Below are 13,197 nucleotides of genomic sequence, written 5' to 3'. Positions count from 1 at the left end.
AGGAATCAACATGGATTCCGGAAACAGCGATCGTGTGAGACCCAACTCGCTTTATTTGTTCATGAGACCCAGAAAATAATAGATACAGGCTCCCAGGTAGATGCTATTTTCCTTGACTTCCGGAAGGCGTTCGATACAGTTCCGCACTGTCGCCTGATAAACAAAGTAAGAGCCTGCGGAATATCAGACCAGCTGTGTGGCTGGATTGAAGAATTTTTGGCAAACAGAACGCAGCATGTTGTTATCAATGGAGAGACGTCTACAGGCGTTAAAGTAACCTCTGGCGTGCCACAGGGGAGTGTTATGAGACCATTGCTTTTCACAATATATATAAATGACCTAGTAGATAGTGTCGGAAGTTCCACGCGGCTTTTCACGGATGATGCTGTAGTATACAGAAAAGTTGCAGCATTAGAAAACTGTAGCGGAATGCAGGAAGATCTGCAGCGGATAGGCACTTGGTGCAGGGAGTGGCAACTGACCCTTAACATAGACAAATGTAATGTACTGCAAATACATAGAAAGAAGGATCTTTTACTGTATGATTATATGATAGCGGAACAAACACTGTTAGCAGTTACTTCTGTAAAATATCTGGGAGTATGCGTGCGGAACGATTTGAAGTGGAATGATCATATAAAATTAATTGTTGGTAATGCGTGTACCAGGTTGAGGTTCATTGGGAGAGTCCTCAGATAATGTAGTCCATCAACAAAGGAGGTGGCTTACAAAACACTCGTTCGACCTATACTTGAGTATTGCTCATCAGTGTGGGATCCGTATCAGATCGGGTTGACGGAGGAGATAGAGAAGATCCAAAGAATAGCGGCGCGTTTCGTCACAGGGTTATTTGGTAAGCGTGATAGCGTTACGGAGGTGTTTAGCAAACTCAAGTGGCAGACTCTGCAAGAGAGGCGCTCTGCATCGCGGTGTGGCTTGCTGTCCAGGTTTCGAGAGGGTGCGTTTCTGGATGAGGTATGGATTATATTGCTTCCCGCTACTTATAACTCCCGAGGAGATCACGAATGTAAAATTAGAGAGATTCGAGCGCGCACGGAGGCTTTCCGCCAGTCGTTGTTCCCGCGAACCATACGCGACTGGAACAGAAAAGGGAGGTAATGACAGTGGCACGTAAGGTGCCCTCCGCCTCTCACCGTTGGGTGGCTTGCGGAGTATAAATGTAGATGTAGATGTAGATGCTGCAGAAATACCTGTCGACGTATTTGCGTTTGCCCATCCTTGAGGGAGAAGCGCAATGTTGTAGTGAGGTGAGTGACACCTCCCGACGCAGACTCATGCAACACTCCATCAACACTCCGCCAGAACGCATGTTGCGGCCCACCTGCATGCTATAATAATAATGGCGTGTGACGAGGGCCTCCCGTCGGGTAGACCGCTCGCCTGGTGCAAGTCTTTCGATTTGACGCCACTTCGGCGACTTGCGCGTCGATGGGGATGAAATGGTGATGATTAGGACAACACAACTGAGCGGAGAAAATCTCTGACCCAGCCGGAATCAAACCCGGGCCCTTAGGATTGACAGTCTGTCGCGCTGACCACTTTTTTTTTATTCCACAAAAACAGTAACAAAAATGGCTACGATGAAATGACATAAATAAGGTGAAAGATGATTGCAGTCATAAATTACAGCATTCAAAGAATGCTGTAGCACAAATTAGCACCTTCACTGTCACCTTCAACCTTGTGACAGTTCAGCATGCACATTTTCTTCTTCTGCAGCCGGTTCCTCAACGTTATTTCCCAGACCCAAATTAATCATTTGATACACCCTTGATGTGTGTTCCTTCCAGGGTAAATTACGTGGACAGAAGAGCAGTCCCGAACAGCGACATCGCAAAATACTTCACTGCCTTGTTATTTTTGTCAGTTCCGGCCTTCTAAACGCATTCATAGGGTTCAAGATCTTCCTTTATATCCGACACCAGATGTCTGTCGCCATATTCTTGTATCTGCTATACTACTGATTTATTTTTCATGTGGGACTTGCAGGTGAGGTTAGGGTCGGGAACGTGACCCAACCCATTCCCTCTCTACTAGGAATCCAGTTCCTAACCTATACCCATTCTGTTGAAGACAATTCGGAGCATGTTACCATATTTCTTAGTGTGAATCTGATATTTAAGTATTTTCTCGAATTCATTTTCCACATACATCTTGTATTCAATATGTTCATCGCTCCCAATGTTGTTAAAAACATAACTTGTATATTTGCCCATTAACAAAATCGCTGCGTTATTTTTTGCCTGAGGGTAGTAACTTTCCTCTGGTCTGAAGAAAATGTTAGTCGGTACATTGTTTGCTGAAGTTCTTGTTATCTGAGCAATTTCCTCCCTGGTCCACCTCCAGTTAATAATCCGATCTCCACATGTGTAACGATCAGGCACACTATCAACGAGCCACTCAGCTATCGGGGTCGGAGACCTACATGTTGAAGCCATCACAATGTTGTGGCCTTTAGTCAGAAGACACCTTGATCTACATCTTCATTGCTACTCCGCATTCCACCATACACTGTGTGGCGGAGGGTACCTCTTACCTCTACTACTCATTTCCTTCCCTGCTCCACTTACAAAATAGAACGAGGGAAAAACAACTGTCTAAATGCCTCCATATGACCCCTAACCTCTCGTATCCCATCTTCGTGGTCCTTACGCGCAGTGTACATTGAAGCTAAAGGAATTGTTCTGCAGCCAGCTTCATTTGCCGGTTCTCTAAATTTTCTCGATAGAAAATAACGCCGCCTTCCCTACAGGGAGTCCCATTTGAGGTCCCGAAGCATCTCCGCAACATTCACGAGTTGTTCGAAGCTACGGGTAATAAATCTACACTACTGGCGATTAAAATAGCTACACCAAGAAGAGATGCAGATGATAAACGGGTATTCATTGGACAAATATATTATACTAGAAATGACAAGTGATTACATTTTCACGCAGGTTGGGTGCACAAATCCTGAGAAATCAGTACCCAGAACAACCACCTCTGGCCGTAATAACGGCCTCGATAATCCTGGGAATTGAGTCAAACAGAGCTTGGATGGCGTGTACGGGTACAGTTGCCCATGCAGCTTCAACACGATACCACAGTTCGTCAAGAGTAGTGACTGGCGTATTGTGACGAGCCAGTTGCTCAGCCACCGTTGACCAAACGTTTTCAGTTGGTGAGAGATCTGGAGAATGTGCTGGCCAGGGCAGCAGTCGAACATTTTCTGTATCCGTAAAGGCCCGTACAGGACCTGCAACATGCGGTCGTGCATTATCCTGCTGAAGTGTACGGTTTCACAGGGATCGAATGAAGGATAGAGCCACGGGTCGTAACTCATCTGAAATGTGACGTCCACTGTTCAAAGCGCCGTCAATGCGAACAAGAGGTGACTTAGACATGTAACCAATGGCACCCATACCATCACGTCAGGTGATACGCCAGTATGGCGATGACGAATACACGCTTCCAATGTGCGTTCACCGCGATGTCGCCAAACACGGATGCGACCATCATGATGTTGTAAACAGAACCTAGATTCATCCGAAAAAATGACGTTTTGCCATTCGTGCACCCAGGTTCGTCGTTGAGTACACCATCGCAGGTGCTCCTGTCTGTGATGCAGCGTCAAGGGTAATCGCAGTCATGGTCTCCGAGCTGATAGTCCATGCTGCTGCAAACGTCGTCGAACTGTTCGTGCAGATGGTTGTTGTCTTGCAAACGTCCCCATCTGTTGACTCAGGGATCGAGACGTGGCTGCACGATTCCTTGTAGCCATGCGGATAAGATGCCTGTCATCTCGACTGCTAGTGATACAAGGCCATTGGGATCCAGCACGGCGTTCCGTATTACCCTCCTCAACCAAACCGATTCCATATTCTGCCAACAGTCATTGGATCTCGACCAACGCGAACAGCACTGTCACAATACGATAAACTGCAATCGCGATAGGCTACAATCCGGAAACGTGATGGTACGCATTTCTCCTCCTTACACGAGGCATCACAACAACGTTTCACCATGCAACGCCGGTCAACTGCTGTTGGTGTATGAGAAATCGGTTGGAAGCTTTCCTCATGTCAGCACATTGTTGGTGTCGCCACCGGCGGCAACCTTGTGTGAATGCTCTGAATAATTTGCATATCAGAGCATCTTCTTCCTATCGGTTAAATTTCGCGTCTGTAGCACATCTTCGTGGTGTAGCAATTTTAATGGCCAGTAGTGTAGCAGCCTGCTCCTGTGCTGCTTCGATGTCTTCCTTTAATCCGACCTCGTGCCGAACCCAAACTCTTGTACAGTGCTCAAGAACAGATCGCACTAGCGTCCTGAAGGTGGTCACACTTTCCTAAAATTCTCCCAATAAACCGAAGTCGACCATTCACCTTTTCTACCACAATCCTCAAATGCTCCTTCCATTTCGTATCGCTTTTCAATGTTACCCTCACATATTTACACGACGTGGCTGCGTCAAGCAGGACACTAATAATGCTGCATCCGAACAATACGGGTTTGTTTTTCCTACTCATCAGCATTAACTCAATTTTTTCTGCATTTAGAGATAGCTGTCATAAATTTTATCTTTGCACTAGTCCTGGTTTCCCCCTACAGTTTCTACCCTCCAGCTCATCCCTCCATTAGAACATTGATGATTCTTTGGTGCCTTAACATGTGTCCTACTAACCGAACCATTCTTTTTATCAAATTGTGGCATAGGTTTCTTTTTTCCCCAGTTCGATTCGGTACTTCATCAGTTGTCCGATTTACCCATCTAATCTTCAGCATTCTTTTACAGCATCGCATTTCAAAAGCTTGTATTTTATTTTTGTGTGAACTGCTTATCGTCCATTTTTCATTTCTGTACAAGACTAAACTCCAGAGAAACAGCTTCACAAACGACTTTCTAACATTCAAATTTACATTCTTTGTTTACAAATCACTCTTCTTCAGGTATATTTCAGCAGCTACAAGGAGTTTGCACTTTATATCCTCTCTTCTTCGGTCATCGTCAGTTATTTTACCATTCAAATGGCAAAATTATCTACTACTTTTAGTGCCGGCCGGTGTGGCCAAGCGGTTCTATGCGCTTCAGTCTGGAACCGCGCGACCGCTACGGCCGCAGGTTCGAATCCTGCCTCGGGCATGGATGTGTGTGATGTCCTTAGGTTAGTTAGGTTTAAGTTCTAGGGGACTGATGACCTCAGATGTTAAGTCCCATAGTGCTCAGAGCCACTACTACTTTTAGTGTCTCATTTCCTAATCTCTTTCCCTCAGTATCGCCTGATTTAGTTCGGCTACATTCCTTTACCTTCGCTTTACTTACGTTAATGTTCACCTTATAACTTCTTTTCCAGCCACTACCCATTTCGTTCAACTACTCTTGCATGTCCTTTGCTGTCTCTGACGCAATTACAATGTCGTTGGCAAATCTAATTTTTTTTAATTTTTTCTCCCGGAACTTCCCGTCCCAAATTCTCCCTGCTTACCTTCACTGCTAGCTCATTGTAGAAACTGAATAACATTTGGGTAGGTTACAACGTTGTTTTACTCCCTTCGCAATTACTTGTTCCCTTTCATATCTTTCGACTCTTATAACTGCAGTGTGGTTTCTGCAAAAGTTGTTAATAACTTCCGGTTCCTTGGATTTTATTACTGCTACCATAGCAATTTAGTAGAGTGGGACTGAGTTAAAATTGTCGAAATCGTTCTCTACGCCTGTAAATGCAACAAAATTATGTAAGTTCTTTGGGGATATCTTCTGAATATTAGTTATTGTGGTCTTCCTGTTTTCATTACACAGTAACAGCGTTTCACTTCTTACACCCCAATGTGTTGCACTGAAAATACAGGGTGTTTCAAAAATGACCGGTATATTTGAAACGGCAATAAAAACTAAACGAGCAGCGATAGAAATACACCGTTTGTTGCAATATGCTTGGGACAACAGTACATTTTCAGGCGGACAAACTTTCGAAATTACAGTAGTTACAATTTGCAACAACAGATGGCGCTGCAAGTGATGTGAAAGATATAGAAGACAACGCAGTCTGTGGGTGCGCCATTCTGTACGTCGTCTTTCTGCTGTAAGCGTGTGCTGTTCACAACGTGCAAGTGTGCTGTGGACAACATGGTTTATTCCTTAGAACAGAGGATTTTTCTGGTGTTGGAATTCCACCGCCTAGAACACAGTGTTGTTGCAACAAGACGAAATTTTCAACGGAGGTTTAATGTAACCAAAGGACCGAAAAGCGATACAATAAAGGATCTGTTTGAAAAATTTCAACGGACTGGGAACATGACGGATGAACGTGCTGGAAAGGTAGTGCGACTGCGTACGGCAACCACAGAGGGCAACACGCAGCTAGTGCAGCAGGTGATCCAACAGCAGCCTCGGGTTTCCGTTCGCCGTGTTGCAGCTGCGGTCCAAATGACGCCAACGTCCACGTATCGTCTCATGCGCCAGAGTTTACACCTCTATCCATACAAAATTGAAACGCGGCAACCCTTCAGCGCCGCTACCATTGCTGCACGAGAGACATTCGCTAACGATATAGTGCACAGGATTGATGACGGCGATATGCATGTGGGCAGCATTTGGTTTACTGACGAAGCTTATTTTTACCTGGACGGCTTCGTCAATAAACAGAACTGGCGCATATGGGGAACCGAAAAGCCCGATGTTGCAGTCCCATCGTCCCTGCATCCTCAAAAAGTACTGGTCTGGGCCGCCATTTCTTCCAAAGGAATCATTGGCCCATTTTTCAGATCCGAAACGATTATTGCATCACGCTATCTGGACATTCTTCGTGAATTTTTGGCGGTACAAACTGCCTTAGACGACACTGCGAACACCTCGTGGTTTATGCAAGCTGGTGCCCGGCCACATCGCACGGCCGACGTCTTTAATTTCCTGAATGAATATTTCGATGATCGTGTGATTGCTTTGGGCTATCCGAAACATACAGGAGGTGGCGTGGATTGGCCTCCCTATTCGCCAGACATGAACCCCTGTGACTTCTTTCTGTGGGGACACTTGAAAGACCAGGTGTACCGCCAGAATCCAGAAACAATTGAACAGCTGAAGCAGTACATCTCATCTGCATGTGAAGCCATTCCGCCAGACACGTTGTCAAAGGTTTCGGGTAATTTCTTTCAGAGACTACGCCATATTATTGCTACGCATGGTGGATATGTGGAAAATATCGTACTATAGAGTTTCCCAGACCGCAGCGCCATCTGTTGTTGACAATTGTAACTACTGTAATTTCGAAAGTTTGTCTGCCTGAAAATGTACTGTTGTCCCAAGCATATTGCAACAAACGGTGTATTTCTATCGCTGCTCGTTTAGTTTTTATTACCGTTTCAAATATACCAGTCATTTTTGAAACACCCTCTATTTGCACGACAGTGCTACTGTCGGTGGTATGTGCTGTGTGCCTTCTTTGGAAACAACTTGTTTCACTGGCTCATTCTGCTTGCTGTGGACAACAGGAATGGCCACTTTACGCTTCTCCCACAAGCTTGCATTCGGTACTGCTCGGTTCTGTTTCGGGCATGTTTCTCCACAAGGTGTTTTGATACACAGCAGCATGCGATTGGCCGATGCGCACCTCATGTGTGGACTGACTGAATGCAATGGAAGAACGGCACAACGCCGAGCTGTTCCTGCAGTCAAGGCAGCCACATTACGTTTGCAGACGACGTAGACGGCTACGAGAAACTGGATCCTTCCACATTATGGTGACTGGAGGATTCTTTCATAGGTACAAAGGTAACTTGGGTAACAAATCCAGCAAATCATAATTATCTTATTACACGGTAACTGAACAATTATCGAAATACTGTCGGTGCAGTTCGGATTCAACATGCATACTTCGCAATCCTCCTTTCACCGTGCTTGTGATGATACATCTCCACTTCGATTTACCGCTTCTCCTCACGAATGTTGCGAATAAAGAATGAATGCAGGTGGCCCTCAGCATTAATTCTAATTTCTCTGTTTTTTCCCGTAATGGCCATTTAGCGAACAAGACATATGTTTCCTGACTCGTACTGGAACGCTTGATCACAAAATTTTAACTTTAGACAAACAGGCAAAAAGCCGCACCATATGCGGCAGACGAATGTTACGTCATACAGGAGTGTCAAAAGTGTTCGGCTGGCTACGAGACGACCGCATTGTTTTCAGGATGAGGGATGCTGTATCTAATAGCACTAGAGGTTATTTTAATATATCACGTTGAGTGTCAGTGGAACTTTTACTTTGCCCGAAGCCACAAACATTAGTTAACAATTTAACTGAAAACTAATGCACGTGATTGGGAGTTTTCGATAGAGTCTATCCGGTTTTGATATTAAGTTAGATGAAATAATGGGGAGTTCTGTTCCACTGCTGTTAAGGACGGGAGAAGCAACTGCGGGAGAGTAAAGAAACCACATGCATTGTAAAAGAATCTACGATTTGTAGAAAAACCTCTCCAGTCAGTCATAACTGACATACTTGGTAAGGGCAAGACGTTTGATATGGGCCAATACGCAATGGAGATGAATATTCAGTCGCTCACAACAAGTACAAATATTATTTACCAGAATCTATACCGGTTACACAGTTCGAGAATCGTGAAGGGTGCAGATGTCTCAATTACTGTACGTTTTATAACTGAAAAGGTTTCCTGCTTGAGACTCTGAGAATTAGAACGTATTCAAAGAATTCATCCAGTCTTAGAAACCATTTCCCGCGAGAGTCTTCTAGCGCCTGAGCGCATTTATTAGTCCAGTCTTCATCTTTCTTCTTTCCACTGTGTCTTCATTTTTACTACTACTTTACACATGAAATGTTCTCATTGACCTTGCCATCCAGCAAAAATGATATGTGTTAATTCGCTGCTGAAGAATTTCACTGTAGCATACAACTCGTGTTTGTTATGAGTAAGTAGCTTATAATTGTGTACCAAATCACGTTATGAAAATCTGCTGTTTCAGTTAACGTGTCTAACAGCTAGCCGAGAATTATGGATTAACCCCAGTCTTTCCTCCAATTACAAAAATGTTAAGACACTATAAAATAATTTGGTAAGAACAGAATCACACCTGCAACCATTTCCAGTTTGGTTTATTGGTATTCCACGAATCACCGTTTCACACATCATCTTCAGGTACATGTGGTTAACAGTATCTGGAGTGCTATACCTCAGCCTGATATTGTTACGTATTTCTGATGTTACACTGCCGTCGCTGTGGACATATTAACACATGATAGGTAATTTAGCTTAAATACGTGTTCCTCGTTGCTAGTCGACCTTAGGATCAGAACACAAGCAGCTACCGGAGAGCCTATGAAAAATGATGTGCACAGACGGGTTATGAGACATCAGTCATGAAAGACTATCACTATGACAGGTATGTCGAAACTGGTTATGGGTTGGGTGAATCAAATTAGCTTTCAGCCGATAAGTAAAGTAAAGCGTGCGCCCATCTCAATCTAAGATCCGTAGATTACGAGACTACTGATAGAATGAGTATTGTTCTTTGGTGTTATTGTGAGATCAGTGATCTTACTAGAATGTTAGTGGTAATTTTTCGCACTGTAATAATGACGGTGGAAGTACTAGTAACATGTCTATTATTATTATTATTATTATTAACTTTGAATGTGAATATATTAGGTCACACTTGACCGTGACAGTAATTAATAGAATTTAAACAAGAAATTACTGCAACCCGTCACAATTATTATATTTTCCACCATGGGCTTCGGAGGACTATAGCACCCTCAATAAGAGGAGGATTTATGTCAATTACTTAGGCTTGGATGTATTGTATGGCAAGTGTATCTGAAGTAAATACGTCTGGAAAAGCAGGGTTACTGACAAGTCGTAAATACAACACACCAATGTATTATTAATTGACATAAATACACCTGATGATGGAGTTACAGTCTTTCGAAACACATAGTGGAAACTATAATATAATAAATGTTACTTTCTACAGGAATTCGTATTTTCTCTGGTATTACTAATAACATATTAGTAATAGTAAATGTGGAAAGAGAATTAAATTTCAGAGTGAGGTAACAAAAGCTTCCGAGTTTTCTGATAAAATTGTAATTCTATCGGAGAAGGTAGAGGACATGCACGAATAGTTGAACGGAATGGAAAATAGCTTAAAAGGAGGTTATAAGACGAAAATCAACGAAAGTAAAACAAAGGTAACTGAATATTATAGAATAAGATCGGGACATGTCAACAGAATTAAAAATTTTTGGTAACATTATCGGGATGCAGTGATCTTGTAATCTATAAAAATCAGTGGCAAAAGTCTAGACCGCGATGGTACTTCAATGACCGGTTTCAACCTATGCTTAGGCCATCTTCAGACAGCACAGTGAAAGGTAGAAAAAGTACTAGTTACATTGACATCTTACAGCGCAAACACGTCCTCACCAGATCTATATAAGGCAATGCTGCCTAGCCTATAGCAGCAGCTTCGGAGGCTGAGGTCAACTGGCTATTGTATGCCTCGCCAACTTCAGCTGATGGGTAGCGGCTCTTCAATTTTAATATGCATAAATAATTTTAAGCCACTGGCTTCATTACGCAGCTAGCACTTTTACTATCTTTCACAGTGCTTTCTGCCGATGGCCTAAGCATAGTTCGAAACCGGTCATTTTAATAAAGTACCTTCGCGATATAGACCGTTTTGTCACTAATTTTATATCGATAGAATTATATCAGGAAATGAGACAACGAAAGTAGGCGACCAGTTTTGCTATTAGCTCAAAAGAACCGAAAAGGGCGAAGCAGAGATCATATAAAACGCTGATCAACAAAAGCAAAGAGATCTTTTCTGGAAAAAGAGACAGGTTTTAAAGCCTCATATAAATTTGTTGAGTATAGTGTTGTAAGGAAGTGAAAGGTGGGCACTTCAGACAAGAAGACCACAAAACCTTCCAAAATGTGGTGCTGCAGAGGAATGCTGAAGATTGAATAGGTGCATCGAATAACTGATTTGGAGGTACCAAATCGATTTGGAGAAAAAAAGGATTGACGGTAGAACTTGATTAAAATAAGGGTTCGGCCGACAGGACATTTTAGAGGTATCAAGCAATCGTCTGTCTGGTAACTGAAGGAAGTAATGGGATAAAACTTGTAGAAGGAGATGAAGGCTTGATTACAATAAGATGGTTCAAATGAATGTAGTTTATAGTAGTTATGCAGAGATGAAGAGACTTGCACAGGATACAATGGCGTGGAGAGCTACGTCAAATCAGTCTACGGACTGAAGACCACAACTGCGACTAGTAATATTGGATGATGAAATAGATTATAACGTAGTAGGGGCAGATGTTCAAAATGGTTCAAATGGCTCTGCGCACTATGGGACTCAACTTCTGAGGTCATTAGTCCCCTAGAACTTAGAACTATTTAAACCTAATTAACCTAAGGATATCACACACATCCATACCCGAGGCAGGACCTTAGCGGTCGCGCGGTTCCAGACTGTAGCGCCTAGAACCGCTCGGCCATCCCGGCCGGCTAGGGGCAGGTGTAACACAGGATAACCATAAGATTTGGGGAAATAACTGGCTTTTGTTAACGGTTAAAGACATCTGTGAATGGAAACGAAGACATAAGAAAATTACTCCCAGAGTGGGATGGAAGTATTAAATCTATTAAGAATAGAATAGTGACAGTAGAAGTGGAAAATAACGCATTTAGTGAATCAGGTAATGATCTAACGTCAAACTGGAAGCGAATGAAGTAAAGAATCTAAAATTCACCGTAATTCAGTAGTGATAAATATTGGCAGATTTAGGAATAGCGGGTTCGCTATGCTGTAATGGAGCCGTCCTAGCGCTAGCCAGATGTATTCACAGGAAACATAACTAAAAGAAACTATTGAACTTTACACACTGGCTAAACCTTTTTTGCAGTTACGGTGTGGAAAGTACACTGGTGTCTAAAATTGAAGCAACAAACCGTGAGTTCCTTGTGTTGTGTCTAATCCACTGTATAATCATACAAGACGTCAACAGATGTCCGTACAACCGTGTTCTTAGCGGAAGATGGCATTCACGACAATGGACAACCACGTCAACGATGACATCAGAGCATCTATCAAAGGCGGTAGTGTCTGCTGGGTAATCCCACATCCAAAATCGCCGTGTCACAGACAGTGCAGTATGGCGCAAAGAAGAGGCCTTCCAGACTCTCTGCGATAGAGGGCCGTAAGAAGAATGGAAGCAGGACAGTCGCAAACTGATGTGGGCCGGAGGCTTGATGTGAATCGTTCTATTGTTTCTCGGATGTGCCGACAATTTACAGAGACGGTTAAAGTATCCCGAAAACCAGGGCGTAATCGACCACGTGTAATATCAAAAGGAGAGGACCGCTATTTGCCCATAAGGGCACAATGGCACAGCCTTAGAACTGCACGCCAACTGGTATCTGACCTCGCCGCATCCGCTGGACATGTATCGATACAAACAGTGTACAGAAGGCTTCGGCAGAGTAATCTTTACTGTCGCAGACCTTTTGTTTGTGTACCTCTGATGCGTTTTCACAAAAGGGACCGTCTAGAGTGGAGTAGTCAACATGCGCGTTAATGTTCTTTTCGCAGATGAGTCCCGATTTCGTCTGGATAGTGATTCTCGACGCATTCGCATTTGGAGGGAACGTGGAACGCGATATAGGCAAGAGACCGATATCGAGAAGGAACCTTAATGGTGTGGTCAGGGATTATGTTGACCACCCCAACACTTCTTCATGACACTGTACGGGTGAATCGGCAAGGTTTAACTGCTGTCAGACACCGCGACGAGATCTTGGGACATCATTTGCGGTTGTTGCGAGGTGCTATGGGCTTCGTCCACGGGGCTGTTGATGTTTTCTTAAAAACAGAAGATACTGCACGCATGGTGTAGCCTGCTTGCCCTCCCGATTTGAATCCCATAGAGCATATCTGGACGCACTAGGGAGACAGCTTGCTTCATATCAGCATCACCATCCACCAACCACTCTCCAAGACTTACGACCAGCTCTGCAGGATGAATTGGCGCTATTGCCTCAAGGCTGATGACATCATTCACAGCATGCCTCGTCGTTGTCAGGCCTGTTTTGTAGCCACACTTGGTAACGTCCAATGCTGAGCACATCAACCAGTTGTCAGAAAGTGTGCGCAAGTCCATTAGGTCGGACA

This window comes from Schistocerca piceifrons, chromosome 4, assembly GCF_021461385.2.
Source record: "Schistocerca piceifrons isolate TAMUIC-IGC-003096 chromosome 4, iqSchPice1.1, whole genome shotgun sequence".
Lineage (NCBI taxonomy): Eukaryota > Metazoa > Arthropoda > Insecta > Orthoptera > Acrididae > Schistocerca > Schistocerca piceifrons.
Note: the sequence above shows the minus strand (reverse complement) of the source record.